We start from the raw sequence: 14968 nt of genomic DNA, 5'->3' as shown, positions 1-14968 counted from the left end.
AAATCAAAAAATACCTAGAAACAAATGACAATGAAAACATGTTGACCCAAAACCTATGGGATGTAGGAATCCCAGTTCTAAAAGGGAAGTTTATAGCAATACAATCCTACCTCAAGAAACAAGAAACATCTAAAATAAACAACCTAACCTTACACCTAAAGCAATCAGAGAAAAAACAAACAAACAAAAACTCCATAGTTAGCAGAAGGAAAGAATCATAAATATCAGATCAGAAATAAATAAAGAAATGAAGGAAACAACAGCAAAGATCAATAAAACTAAAAGGTGGTTCTTTGAGAAGAGAAACAAAATTGATAAACCATTAGCCAGACTCATCAAGAAAAAAACGGAGAAGACTCAAATCAATAGAATTAGAAATGAAAAAGGAGAAGTAACAACTGACACTGCAGAAATACAAAGGATCATAAGAGATTACTACAAGCAACTATATGCCAATAAAATGGACAACCTGGAAGAAATGGACAAATTCTCAGAGAAGCACAACCTTCCAAGACTGAACCAGGAAGAAATAGAAAATAATCAATGTGGTACACCATATTAACAAATTGAAGGATAAAAACCATACGATCATCTCAATAGATGCAGAAAAAGCTTTCGACAAAATTCAACACCGATTTATGATAAAAAACCCTCCAGAAAGTAGGCATAGAGGGAACTTACCTCAACATAATAAAGGCCATATATGACAAACCCACAGCCAACATCGTCGTTCTCAATGGAGAAAAACTGAAACCATTTCCACTAAAATCAGGAACAAGACAAGGTTGCCCACTTTCACCACTATGATTCAACATAGTTTTGGAAGTTTTAGCCACAGCAATCAGAGAAGAAAAAGGAATAAAAGGAATCCAAATCGGAAAAGAGGAAGTAAAACTGTCACTCTTTGCAGAAGGCATGATGCTCTACATAGAGAATCCTAAAGATGCTACCAGAAAAATACTAAGGCTAATCAATGAATTTGGCAAAGTAGCAAGATACAAAATTAATGCACATAAATCTCTTGCATTCCTATACACTAATGATGAAAAATCTGAAGAGAAATTGAGGAAACACTCTCATTTACCACTGCAACAAAAAGAGTAAAATACCTAGGAATAAACCTACCTAAGGAGACAAGACTTCTATGCAGAAAACTGTAAGACACTGAGGAAAGAAATTAAAAGACAATACAAACAAATGGAGAGATACACCATGTTCTTGGATTGAAGAATCAATATTGTGAAAATGACTATAGTACCCAAAGCAATCTACAGATTCAATGCAATCCCTATCAAACTACCAATGGCATTTTTCACAGAACTAGAACAAAAAATTTCACAATTTGTATGGAAACACAAAAGACCCCAAATAGCCAAAGCAATCTTGACAGAGAAAAACAGAGCAGGAGGAATCAGGCTCCCAGACTTCAGACTATACTACAAAGCTCCAGTAATCAAGACAGTATGGTACTGGCACAAAAAGAGAAATATAGATCAATGGAACAGGATATTTGAAAGCACAGAGATAAACTCACGCACATATGGTCACCTTATCTTTGGTAAAGGAGGCAAGAATATACAATGGAGAAAAGACGGTCTCTTCAATACGCAGTGCTGGGAAACCTGGACAGCTACATGTAAAAGAATGAAATTAGAACACACCCTAACACCATATACAAAAATAAACTCAAAATGGATTAACGACCTAAATGTAAGGCCAGACACTATAAAACTCTTAGAGGAAAACACAGGCAGAACACTCCATGACATAAATCACAGCAAGATCCTTTTTGACTCACCTCCTAGAGAAATGGAAATAAAAACAAACAAAAAAAAAACTAATAGGAGCTAATGAAACTTAAAAGCTTTTGCACAGCAAAGGAAACCATAAACAAGATGAAAAGACAACCCTCAGAATGGGAGAAAATATTTGCAAACAAAGCAACTGTCAAAGGACTAATTTCCAAAATATACAAGCAGCTATGCAGCTCAATATCAAAAACACAACCCAATCCAAAAATGGGCATAAGACTTAAATAGACATTTCTCCAAAGAAGATGTACAGGTTGCCAACAAACACATGAAAGGACGCTCATCATCACTAATCATTACAGGAATGCAAATCAAAACTGCAATGAGGTATCACATCACACCAGTCAGAATGGCCATCATCAAAAAATCTACAGACAATAAATGCCGGAGAGGGTGCAGAGAAAAGGGAACCTTCTTGCACTGTTGGTGGGAACGAAAATTGATACAGCCACTATGGAGAACAGTATGGAGGTTCCTCAAAAAACTAAAAATAGAACTACCATAAAACCCAGCAGTCCCACCACTGGGCATATACCCTGAGAAAACCATAATTCAAAAAGACTCATGTACCACAGTGTTCACTGCAGCTCTATTTACAAAAGCCAGGACATGGAAGCAACCTAAGTGTCCATCGGCAGATGAATGGATAAAGAAGACGTGGCACATATATACAGTGGAATATTACTCAGCCATAAAAAGAAACAAAATTGAGTTATTTGTAATGAGGTGGATGGACCTAGAGTCTGTCATACAGAGTGAAGTAAGTCAGAAAGAGAAAAACAAATACTGTATGCCTACACATATATATGGAATCTAAAAACAAACAAACAGGACAGGAATAAAGACACAGACATAGAAAATGGACTTGAGGACACAGGAAGGGGGAAAGGTAAGTTGGAACGAAGCGAGACAGTGGCATGGACATATATACACTACCAAATATAATATAGATAGCTAGTAGGAACAGCTGCATAGCACAGAGAGATCAGCTCGGTGCTTTGTGACCATCTAGAGGGGTGGGATAGGGAGGGTGGGAGGGAGCAAGATGCAATAGGGAAGAGATATGGGGATATATGGATATGTATAGCTGATTCACTTTGTTATAAAGCAGAAACTAAAGCAATTATACTCTAATAAAGATGTTAAAAAAAAAGACAACATAGAAGTTTAAGAACACACACCAAAAAATCAGTGTCATCAGTACTGAACAAGAATAGGTTATGTCCTACGTTAATAAAACTAAGACAGGATGCTGTAGTAAGTAAAACACAAAACTGGAAAAGTAAAAAATTTTGAAAACAGCACAATGAACCAAAAATGAGAACATTTCTTAAAGGGAGACTATTCTTAAAAAAGACATTGTTCGGGCTTCCCTGGTGGTTCAGTGGTTGAGAGTCCGCCTGCCGACGCAGGGGACACGGGTTTGTGCCCCGGTCCGGGAAGATCCCACATGCCGCTGAGCGGCTGGGCCCATGAGCCATGGCCGCTGAGCCTGAGCGTCCGGAGCCTGTGCTTTGCAACGGGAGAGGTCACAACAGTGAGAGGCCCGCGTACAGAAAAAAAAAAAAAAAAAAAAAGACATTGTCGTGAAAGGAAGGCTGAGGCGATGTTTTAAAACTGAAGGGGGCTGCAGAACATGATAACTATTAATTTTACAACAAGGCCGTAAGACTGAGGTGGCTCTAATGCCACGAAGGTCTATGTAAGCAAACCGCAATCCAACCCTGTAAATGCCTCAAAGATTACAAAATCTAAACCTAAGGCAACCAAACAGCCAACCAGGCTTTAGGCGATGGCCAATCAATCACCTCCTTACTTTGCATCTGCCTTTATCAAGTCTCTCCCCGGCTTCTGTCCATGGAGCATGGCTAACCACTTCCTGTTTGGTGTTGCCCAATGCATATAGTTTTTTTCCTCAAATAAACTGTTAAAATTTTAATATGCTTCAGTTTACCTTTTAACACAACTAAATGCAATGTATGATTCCAGACTGGATCCCATACTGGAGGAAAAAAAATACTATGAAGAATTGGCTGACAGCAGTTGATAACATTGATATAATCTACTGCTGGTGTTCCAAAGGGTTTTATCAATTACACATTTACTGAAGCTGATGACCCTACTTTAATTATGTGAGAGATTATCCTTGTTCTTCAGAAACACAAACTAGAGTATTTAGAGGTGAAGGAAAGTGATATATACAACCTACTCTCAAATGATTAAGTAAGAAAGCTTAGAGATAGTATGTTTGTGTTCCTGAGAAATGACGCAAATGTTAACTATAGGTAGGAGGTATTGAGGTGTTCCTTGTATTTTTTCCACAACTCTCCTTATGTTTAATTTTGTTCCACATCCAACTATTTTCTAAAAATCAATAGAAAGGTAGAAGATACAGTCAAAGAAATCTCCCAAAATAGAGAAACCAAGGAAAAAAAGAGTTGGAAAATTTGAAGACAGAAAAAGAGTAATCCAGAAGGTCCAATAGCTGACTAATAATATAAATATAGCTGATAAGATGAAACTATCAAAGAAATTGCATACAATTTTTTTTAGCACAGAAGAAAAGTCACTTTCCAAAATGAAGTTAATCCCATATCAAGGCACACTATCACAAATTTTAATAATCATAAGAGGTTCCTACAAAGGGAAAAGAAAAAAGCCACCATGTCAAGCCCTCAAAAACTCAGTATAAATAAAATACCATTTTTTAGGGGAACAGTAACTATAAGATACTACTTACATCTTAGAAGAATTACTATGGAAACAACATGATAAAAAGGAAAAATAGTGATTTTTTTTATTGGCCAAGGGGAAAAAGTGAGTTTAAAGAGAATAGGCAGGAATATATATATAAAAGAGGATATGAAAGAAGACTCTTAGGACTCAGAAAAATGTTTTACTTCAACAAATATATGCTGAATGAGTAGAACAGGAAATGAGGGAAAAAATGACTTAATTTCTTACAGGTTTAAGAAAGTGGCTCAAGTGCTTTGAGAAGACAAAACTATGGTTTAACCCACCAGTCTTTGTTTAGAAAGATAAAGATTACTATCTACATGTTATCATGAAAAGGTATAGATTAAAATAAACATTAATATTTCTCACAAATTTGAGTCCTATTTGTTTCATGTGAATGGTATATTACAGGAAACATTTTTTCCAAGATTAATTTTAAAAGTTGCAAGTACTGTTGCTTTGTAACCTTGAGACTAATGTTTACTGTAGAAAATCACATGTAATTGAGTGTTGTAGAAAAAGTGTTATGGCATGTAAAATATAAAACTTTGGAGGTCAATTTTGCTTATAACTGATATTTAAATACTGCTATGAACATCAGATTGGTAATAACAATGATACGCTCTATGGTATAAAATATAATTTCCAAATTAAGCTTAGAAAAAAAATTAAAGTGTTTGTATCTGTGATGTTATAGGGGTCCAACACAATGTAAAATCCACAGATCACTGGAGAAGGATCATAAAAATAAATGTCTTGCACTAACATTGAAGTCCACCAAAATCAATCACCATCCTTTTCAATACTACTACCCTTTATTAAAAAGAAAGCTTGCTAACTGTCCTTACGTATTTGTTATGTATACAGATATTGTTCCCTCCGTCTATAATGCCTGATATACATCATCCTTGTTATTTATATCAGATTCAAGATAGCTTCAAGAAGTCTTCACAGTTGTTTTAATACAAGTCAAAATGTATCTGTCTTCTGGCAAACAATCTGCTCTTGATCGCTCATTATCTTTGGCATCTAACACTAATAGTTACCTCACTATACATAGTATGTATCTGCATTATAATATTTAATACTATCTGCATATAGAGCATATCTCCTTTCCTGGAGGATAGTCACTTGAAGGCAGAAATACTTTATTGATGTCTATATACCCCACAGGTCTAGGGAAATACAATGTCCATAGTAGATGCTTAAAATTGTGTGAATCATTTCAACTCTTAGTTATTGAGAGCCATCACTGAGAGTCAGTGTCTTTTTCCCCAGCTCTGACGTATTCTCATGTAACTCACATTTTCTTGAGAAATGTGAATAATGGACAGAGAATAAGCCTGGTTGAGACTTTCGGTCTGCAGTGATCTAATTCTCCCAAATTTTACTACACATTATTTGACACTCTAAGTGGTTTCAGTGTGATCAACATATATTTTGATTTATCTTAGACATATATTCATGAATGACTAGTGAACACTGGTTCATATGAAAAAGTTCTCACCTTGTGATAATTTCCAATATCTTATTATAGTTTGCAAAATATCCTCATTATAGTACTTCAGCAAATGTAATTTCAACTGCTAAAATACTCAACATGTCTACAGTTGTTGGCAATATTAAATAATTCTTGTTGCTGTGTGATGTTAGCTGCAGCTTAAATTTCAAGTCATGGAGTATTATTAATTTATATGGTAAGAAATAATTTCCAGATCAATGAATCAATGTTATCTTAATATTCTGTGTCTTTAATTTTTGTACCACATTTATTTTGTGAGTGGGTTTCATAAAAGACAGTTGCTTGGTGTTGCGAAGCTCATTATCTTGGAATTTTGTCCAGAGTTGAATTCCCTTTGTGATCAAAGGTCAAAGAGAACACATCTTAAGCTATTGAACCATGCTGATTTGATGGGCAGGCCATATATAATAAAATGAGAAGGAGGGAACTTTCTCTGCAAATACTTAAAGATACTTTACTGAAAAGCAAAGACATTTTGCACAGGAACAAGTAGAAGTAGTCTCTATAATGTGTGTGTGTGTATGTATATGCATGTGTGTGTGTGTGTACACACATATATACATATATGCATTTGTGTGTGCTTTGCTAAGTAAAATAATTTTAGAGTTGGTAGCAATCAATCAATGCTCACACCTGCAAAGTGCTTAAACATTTATAAAAGGCTTCCACAAACATTCTATTAGTTGACTTACAGAATGGGAACAATTTATAACAACAAGTAATTTCAGCCTCAGAGGCTTAAAGAGAATGTTATGCTCTGGGCTTCGTAACTCATTCATGCCAGGGTAAATATTTGAACCCAGGTCAGTTTATACTATATCTGTCCCCCACACCCATGTTGATATGTTGATAACTCAACTACCATTGAGTTTTTCTGCCCCTCTTCTAGTTTCCACTTAATGTTAGTTCACACATTTATAATGTGTATATTGGGGATAGAAGCACCGAAGATCAATAATGAAGAGTACATTCATTGATGGTAAAAATTTTTCTCCCTTTTCCTATGTTGATAAAAGCAAACTTGCCCCTTCTCCTGTCTATTAGGGATCAGTCAGGCCTACTCAGTCAATCTAGACAGCCCTTCACATATACTTTTCCCTTTCAAGCAGGGTTTTGCTTTTTCAGATTTGATACCGGGGAGGTGAAAAGAGGAGATCCCATTAGAAAGGAATCTGAAGGAACGAGGTGAGAAACAACAGTGAAAAGGATTATCTGTGATTCATTTGGTATATTGAGCTAGTGACCAAGTAGAGTATGGGTTCATATAGAGTTATATATTTGGGTATATTGAAGCCTTGGGTGTCAGTGTGATCATCCAAGCAGAATATGCAGTAAGAATAAAAAGGGCAAAGGATGGACCTAGAGAGACAGTCTATGGGGAAGATAGATACACGGAAGTTTGAAAGAGAACACTACCAGTATTCTTCACAAAGGTTTTTGTTTTTAAGTTGTTCACATGAAAAATTAAAGTTATTTCAACTTTCAGATAAATGTACAACTTATGTGTCACTGAAGTCAGAAAAATTAAGAATAGAATAATATGGTAATGAAAGTAACTTTGAAAGATTTGACAAATATTTTCTTGTTGTGACTACTTATACAATGATGCATTATTTTAAAAGGCAGTGATATTTACAAAGTGTATGATAAAAGATAGAATAATTTGATATACTAAATGCTAACTTTAAACAAATATGTTAACATACAAATTTTCTCAATGTGTAGCATTTATGGTACAATTTTCTACAAAATGAAAATTAGAATAAGGTAAGTGAGCATAATATGTACATTTATCCATTTCAACTAGTCAAACTTAGTTATTATCAATACTAATGAAAGCACATTTCCATATATTTAGCCTTCAAAACCCTACTCAAATTTTATCCCTTCTTTGGCATCTTTACACATTTAATTAAATAGGTATCAATTGTCTTCATTATCTAAAACTCATTTACTTGAACAAACAAGTTAGGTATTTTTTTCTTATTATGAACTAATACATATAATAACCTATATACACATGCCATTACGTTTAAACACATACAGGATTTTACTTCCATCCTGTTTTGTAACCTCATTTTTTTTGCAATCTCTGGAAAACATGGTGATGATTTTTTCATGATCACTTTCTATAATACCTTTTCTTATGAAAAACTTTGATGATTTATTGTAAGTTTTGTATTTTCTGACTATCAATATACATTGTGAAGACATCAGAAAAGTGTTAAAAAATAAGAATCATGTATGTCTCTTTTCTATATCATTTTCTCTATAAATGCACAAATGTTATCTATAAGGAATGTTTAATCCGCTTTTTCAATTTTAAAAGTATACCTGCTCCTTCTTCCATATCATAACTATTCTCCTAAACTATCTGTTTTAATAGATCTATAGAATTTCACTCTTTGAAAAAAATCTATTTGATAAATACTATCCAGTTAAGTATTTGGGCTGTTCATTATTTTCACTGATATTACAACAGACTGAGAAATATCCTTTAAATCTTTTCATACATCCATAATTATTTTCTTACATTAAATCACTAGATATAGAATTGCTGTTTATTAATATATTTGATAAATAGACTAGGTATTTATTGCATGTTTCTTCTATCTTTTATAGCACTTGCCATACTTTTCTGGGATTGGCTTATCTTTTTTACTAATCTTTCAATTTGTGGAAGGCAGATATTCTATATAAATTAAAATAAGACGTGTATAGGTCCTAGTATCTAGATCTTAAAAAGTATAATGTTAAAAAAATTGTATAAAATATATTCTGCCCCCTAAAACTATAGTGTATTACTCTAGTCAACGCACAAAAGTTTTATATTCATGTCTCTAGGTGATATATACATTCTGGCTTATGAATTCATCAAGGTACAGACTCAGGGAGGATCATAATTAGAATCTGTGCAACAAAAGGTGTATTTGACCTTTACTTTTGATCTCTTGAAAACCAGAAATCAAAGATTCTTTTGAATTACTGGATTATCTGCCTGCTCTAATGACATGACTCTGCAAGTGACAAAATTCAGGGTCCTTAAGGGTAACTCAGCCCTTAGGTGCCTGCCATTAAGGAGGGTCTGGAACAACGTGTCAGTTTGAAAGGCTTAATGTGTAACTCTGTGTTCCCACTTAGGTCACTTACAGAAATAGCCTTCCCTCCTTACCCCCAAGTACTATATGAAGTTTTATCTTTCATTCTACTTATACTTCAGGCATTGACCCCCATTTCAGAAAGAAACCCATCCTTAACTACCTGTTCTATTACTTAAAGTTAAAAAGAAGAGAAAGAATATCCAATGACTTTAAAGCACTACAGAATTTTATAACTACTATAATCTTTTAAAGAAATGCCATAGCCCGATATTTTAAAAGGCTCAGTGGAGTTACTTTATGAACTGTGTGTATACAGGAGTAGGAAAGATGCACATACTATGTCTTGGAGAACTGAACTCACCTGGACCTGAAGCCCATCACTTCCTTCAATGCTGGTGCCAACATGTCATCAGTCAGACACCCTTAACTAGAGTTATCATGGGCCAGGAACTGCTTTTTATTCCCACCTGAAACAAAATACAGTGGTCGGTCGCATTTTTTTCATATTCCTTCAGCATAATAACATATTCATTGTGTTATCTTTTCCTGTCACATTAGACTCTGATTTATCAGAATGCTCAACACAAAAGAAAGAAGTGTGAACTCTTCACCTCTATAATTCACACCTCAGTGATCAATATAGCACCTGTGTGAGTCAAAGGGACCATGGATATTTTATTTCCTATAAAATGTTCCTTATAAAAGATTATTTTAGTGCAATAATTACTCTTCATTTGGTTTAATTGATGTGTTAATTTAGGAAGCCATTTTCTATATATTGTCCTCAGAGACTGTAAATCAAAATACATTTTTAAACCCCAGAAAGAAGCTAATGTTAAAAATATTTCGTTTTCAGAATTCCTTTTTTTCCCCCACCACAAAAAGGAATCTCAGTAGGAAACAGAATTTAATAATGCAATTCCATCAGTTTGATGCCTGCCCTATTTTAAACTCTTCAAATTGAGCGACATTGAGGAAGAACACTCATGTTTCCTCAAATGCACCAGGGTGTTGCCGCTTTGGAACACAAGATGAAAATAGACATTTCAGCTACTTGATAAAATTACAGCCTTCGCAAAAACCTCAGAGCTGAGTTGCCTTTGTGAATGGGGTGTGTTAGGACCTTTCAGTCCCCACAATTAGAGCCACCTAATCTCCCTAGTGCTCTCAGCCATATTCCCATCCAATGCACAATCAGGAGGTTTAAGGAAACATCCAAGAGATACAGCAGTATGCCAATCGTGCTGCCGTTCGTCCAGCCAGCACTTGCTTTGCCTTTGACCCCTTCCCCGGGATCTGGAGTTTACCCTGAACTTGATCTCACGATGGGGCTCCCGCTATTTGCTGACCTTCCTCCTGATGCTCACTGCCTAGCCAAAGCCCCAGAACCAGGGCTGAGCAGGTTTATCTACCTGCCAGGGCTCCCTCTTTCTTCTTGCTATACCTTCTTGGCACTACTTGCTTATTTGACTCACCACCTGATACCTGGCACCACCCTCTGTGAGTGAATAACGTGGCTCCATGTACTTCAATACATGCAAACCCTGGCTTCAAGTGTCAATTTAGCAACCACCTGTTTTGTCATATCTTGCTATTCACTTGGATTAAGGTTTCTGTCTAGGTAGTACAATGGCAAATATGCAAGAAAGGTCTACTTGGATTCCTTTATAGAACCCAAACCTTAAGAATGATTGTTCTTTCCTTGAAGTCCTCTTAAAATTCAGATTTCCCTCCATCTGGAATCCATTCTATCCCTTTCATTTCTTAAACTACTGCGACAATAGACTTTCACCAGCTCTCACTTAGATAATAACTTCCTAAATGTTGATATGGTGCCAACTGAAAACAGATGGCACTTTAAAATTAGGATAATTTGAAGAGACTTTAATAAAAAATCTTATTTACAAAACAGTGGGTGGTATGTAAGGAAACCACAAGGGAAGGTGAGTTGTTCTCACCCCAGGCCTGCAGGGACAAGGACAGGGAACAGTTACTGTCACCTAAGAGTCAGGCATTCAGAGAAAGCCTTCTGGAGATTAGCAGTGATCTTTCCTTGGGAGTCCCAGGTAGCACAAGCTGGCAGGATGGAAGGGAGCCCTAGGATAAAAAGTTCTCATATTTTCCCCTCCCTCTGGTTTCCTTCCTATACTACCTATGAGACCAACCACATTGGAATCCTAAGAGCATAAAAGCCTGTTGATAAACTCCATCCAGGCTAGTTTCCAGTTTTAGAGAATAGGATGGAAAAAGGTAGACAGGGCATCTGAAAGAACACAAGAGATCCAGCAAACACTCTAATTCATATTTTGGAGCATCATATTTGGAATCATATATAAATCTCAGTCCTAGCTCTACCTACATGTATAACTCTAGACAAATAACCTAATTTTTTTCTCAGTATCATTATCCGTACAATGGGGATAATATGTACTTCAGAGTTTTTTTACGATTAGACGGCATAGTGTAGCTAGAGCACATACTAAGTACTTAACCTTAGCAGTAGTGGCAGTAATTCCTCTCAAAATGTAAACAAACACACACACACACACACACACACACACACAGTCTTGCTAAAGTCTTCAGCCCTTGTTCCAACAGACCATGTGTTTAAGTCTGATTTTCCTAAGTGTTCTTCCTTCTACTTAAGAATTTTTTCTCTGCCCCACCATGCCAACCCCTGTTGCCTAGAAAATTCTTACTCAGATTTTAAAGTCTGTAATATGATGTGAAGGCTCTCTCTGGTCCTCTCAGGAAAGGGGAACCATGACCTGTTTCTCCATGACACACATCACTGCACAAAGCAATTAGACTATGCTTGTCCTCTTAGTTGACTGTGAACTCCCTGAGGGAAAGAAAAGTTTAGGTCTGACAAATCTGTATCCTCAGAAGGAGGTTCACTGTCCCTCAGAACGAGATTCATTGTCAGATTCTTAGTAGATACTCAATAAATATTAAGTGAATAAATGAATATGTATTACTAGATTAAGTCTGTTACAATGTAAGGAAAAGGCTCAGTAACTCCTTCCTTCTTTGCCCATAGGGCAGATCAACCTGTAACCAATTGCTCATGGTGGGGACTAAGAAAGTCAAGCAAACTGAAGAGATCCTAAAGGAAAATCCAAGCAACTTTGTCATTTTTCCTGGGACAGCCTTGCTGGAAAATTCACCTCATTCATTTCAAGTGTGCCAGAAGCACTAGTCCTAATTGAATTCATTCAGTAACTCACAAAACTACTTAACTCTGACTACAAACACCTCTCTGTATCTGATGCATTTGAGTAATTAAACAACCAGTTGAATTGCCAACATTCTCTCAATGAGTAACCAAAAGTTTTTCCCCTCCAATTAAATATATTCTGCTTTGTGAATAGGTAATTAATTTGCATCAGTCTAAGTCTCACAAAATGGTATAAAGGACAAAGACTCACTCCCACTTGCTTCCATCCCTTTCCATCTGTCACCCTTAACAAGACAACATTTACTGGCATCTGTGTGCCCTTGCTAAATTTCTTCCTGCAAATAGTTATGTATGTGTATTCTCACTCCTCACTCCCCCTTTAAAAAACTGTATGCTTTACCCACTACTATGAGCGTTTTTTTCCCACCCAAAGTAACTTTGAGGTCTTTTATACTAGCAAATAAACAGTATGTTCATCATATTCAGCTTCATGTATTTCTGTTCTGAAATACCGTAAGTTCTTTAACCAGACTCCCCAAAGATTTGTTTTTCAAAACTTTCACTGTTATTAAAAGGCTATAGTAAATGACTTAGTATAAGTAAGTTAGTATCTCATAGGTCCCCATCTGTAGGATACAGTCCTACAAGTACATAGAGGGAGGTCAAAGGTGAATGCATTTGTAACTTTCAAATAGATTGACAAATTACCCTCCTTGAGAATCAAACAAATTTACGCTCTCACCAGCAGTCTTAAAAATTATGAGCGGGTTTAGTATCTTTTAGATACACAATATCCCTTGTTATCTATCTTTGGGAAATTTCTATCAGCCTTCACCATTTTTATTATTCCAACTGCAGTTCAACACATTCTTTCTTATATTGTGTTTTCAAAATGAAGCAAAGTCATTAACGACATGAGCAAAATATTCCTCTATGTTTAGGTTTTTTAAAACTTTTGTGCCCAGCTTCCTGCAATCCTATACATTCTGGAAAGCTAAACATCAGAAAGAGGTCCCACAGTGCCCTCTGGTGGCGACCTGCTTCATCGCACCTTCCCTGCATTAACTCTGGGGCAGAAGGTTGATATCAGACTGTTAGCCTCTTAGCCTAGGTCACGTCTCTTCACCCCTAACACAATATGAAACTACACCCATGACTTTAGAGCTAAGTCAGCCTTTAAGGAACCAAATTTGTGCTTTCAACAAATTGGTGGGTGTCCTAATAGGCAGGGTTCATTTCTTTTGTTGTTGTTGTTGTTTTGTTTTTTTTGTGTGTTTTCTCTTTCCCCTAGTTGCTTTTAAATATGTCCTGGAGTACATTTTCAGTGAGCTGCAGTGCAGGCTTGTATGGGCAGTCAGGCTCTGCTTCAGCCTTCCATCTCTATCAGTGAAATCCAAAGGACTATCATCACTCTGTAGAAGTTCTAGTACCAAAAATATCAAAGCCAGCTTAGTCAGAAATCTGAAATTCATTTCATTTCATTCATTCATTCCACAAGTATTGGGAATACTATATGCAGTGTCCTAAGTGCTTGTGAATTTTTCAGTAAAGAAAGTAGACAAATCTGTCTTCTTGAACTATGTCTTCTAGTTGGAGGAAACAGAAAACATGAAATTAAGCAAATACACCATATTAAAAGACATGAGTCTGTCAGAGAGTATATGGGGGAGGGGACTGTTTCAACTTGAACTAGAAAGAGAGAGGGGCGGCCTCTTTGAGACAGTAGCATCTGAGTACGAACTTGAAGGAGGGACAGGAACTGTGCAGTCCCCAGGAGGAAGGGCCTCCTAGGACACGGAGGCAGCCTGAAGGCCATAGCCTACTTGGTAGGTGTAGCAGTACACACGAGAAGGATGCCCTTTGAATGAACAGACCTTTCCACCCAGCTGCTAGGAATGCTGTCAAATGTCAGCCCCAGTTCTCAGCCCACTTTGAAACTGGCCTAAGCTGGTTGTGCTGTGTCACCAAGGCTTCCCTCAAGGGCAGCCTTGCAGCCCATGACTAGTGGATGCTGAGCGTAAAGGTCTGGTCTGTAGTCACAAGGCAGGACAGCTCCCTGGGTTGTTGGCTGAGGCTTTTGTGGAGATCGCATTGAAGCCCATTTTGCTTGCCTACCCTTACTTTCTTCCCCTTTCTCTGACAGATGTTGATCCCCAGAACACTCCCCATAAACTTTCTGCATACTCCATTGTTTCAGTGTGTGCAGCTGAGGAGCAGCAAGGTATCAAATCCAATAAAGCATTCATTAATTCTTACAAGTATTTAGTCAGTGTCTACCATAAGCTAGCACTAATTTTGGTGCTTAGAACATAGCAGTTAAAAAAATTGTTTTTTCATATGAAGATTAAATTAGTACAGAAGGCAAATTTAATAAGATACATTGTAAATAACAGAGGTATTAATGCTAAGGCCAAAACCAATCAAAAGTCTATAAGCAATGTCTGGGAGGGAAGTTGCAATTTTTTTAATTGGAAAAATTTTAATCAGTAACTTTGTATAAAATTGAAGTATATGCAATTTCATAGATAAGAGTCAGGCAAATTCTTACAAAGTCAAAATTTGAGTAAAGACCTGAAGGAAATGAGGGCATCAGCCTTGTGGATAAGTGGCTTATCTTATT

General features: G+C 36.4%; 1 protein-coding gene across 3 annotated transcripts in view; it reads right to left on the bottom strand.

Moving 5' to 3' along the window:
* PTPRD (protein tyrosine phosphatase receptor type D) overlaps positions 1-14968 on the bottom strand; it is a 2148730-nt gene that overhangs the window by 1519131 nt on the left and 614631 nt on the right. For all 3 annotated transcript variants that reach the window (XM_081238160.1, XM_081238163.1, XM_081238162.1), the window contains one exon: positions 9532-9637. The gene's annotated coding sequence lies outside the window, so the exon portion shown is untranslated. The remainder of the gene's footprint in view (positions 1-9531; positions 9638-14968) is intronic.

The sequence above is a fragment of the Mesoplodon bidens genome, assembly GCF_964165515.1.
Source record: "Mesoplodon bidens genome assembly, chromosome: 6".
NCBI classification, from domain to species: Eukaryota; Metazoa; Chordata; class Mammalia; order Artiodactyla; family Ziphiidae; genus Mesoplodon; species Mesoplodon bidens.
Note: the sequence above shows the minus strand (reverse complement) of the source record. Positions and strands in the feature narration are given on the sequence as shown.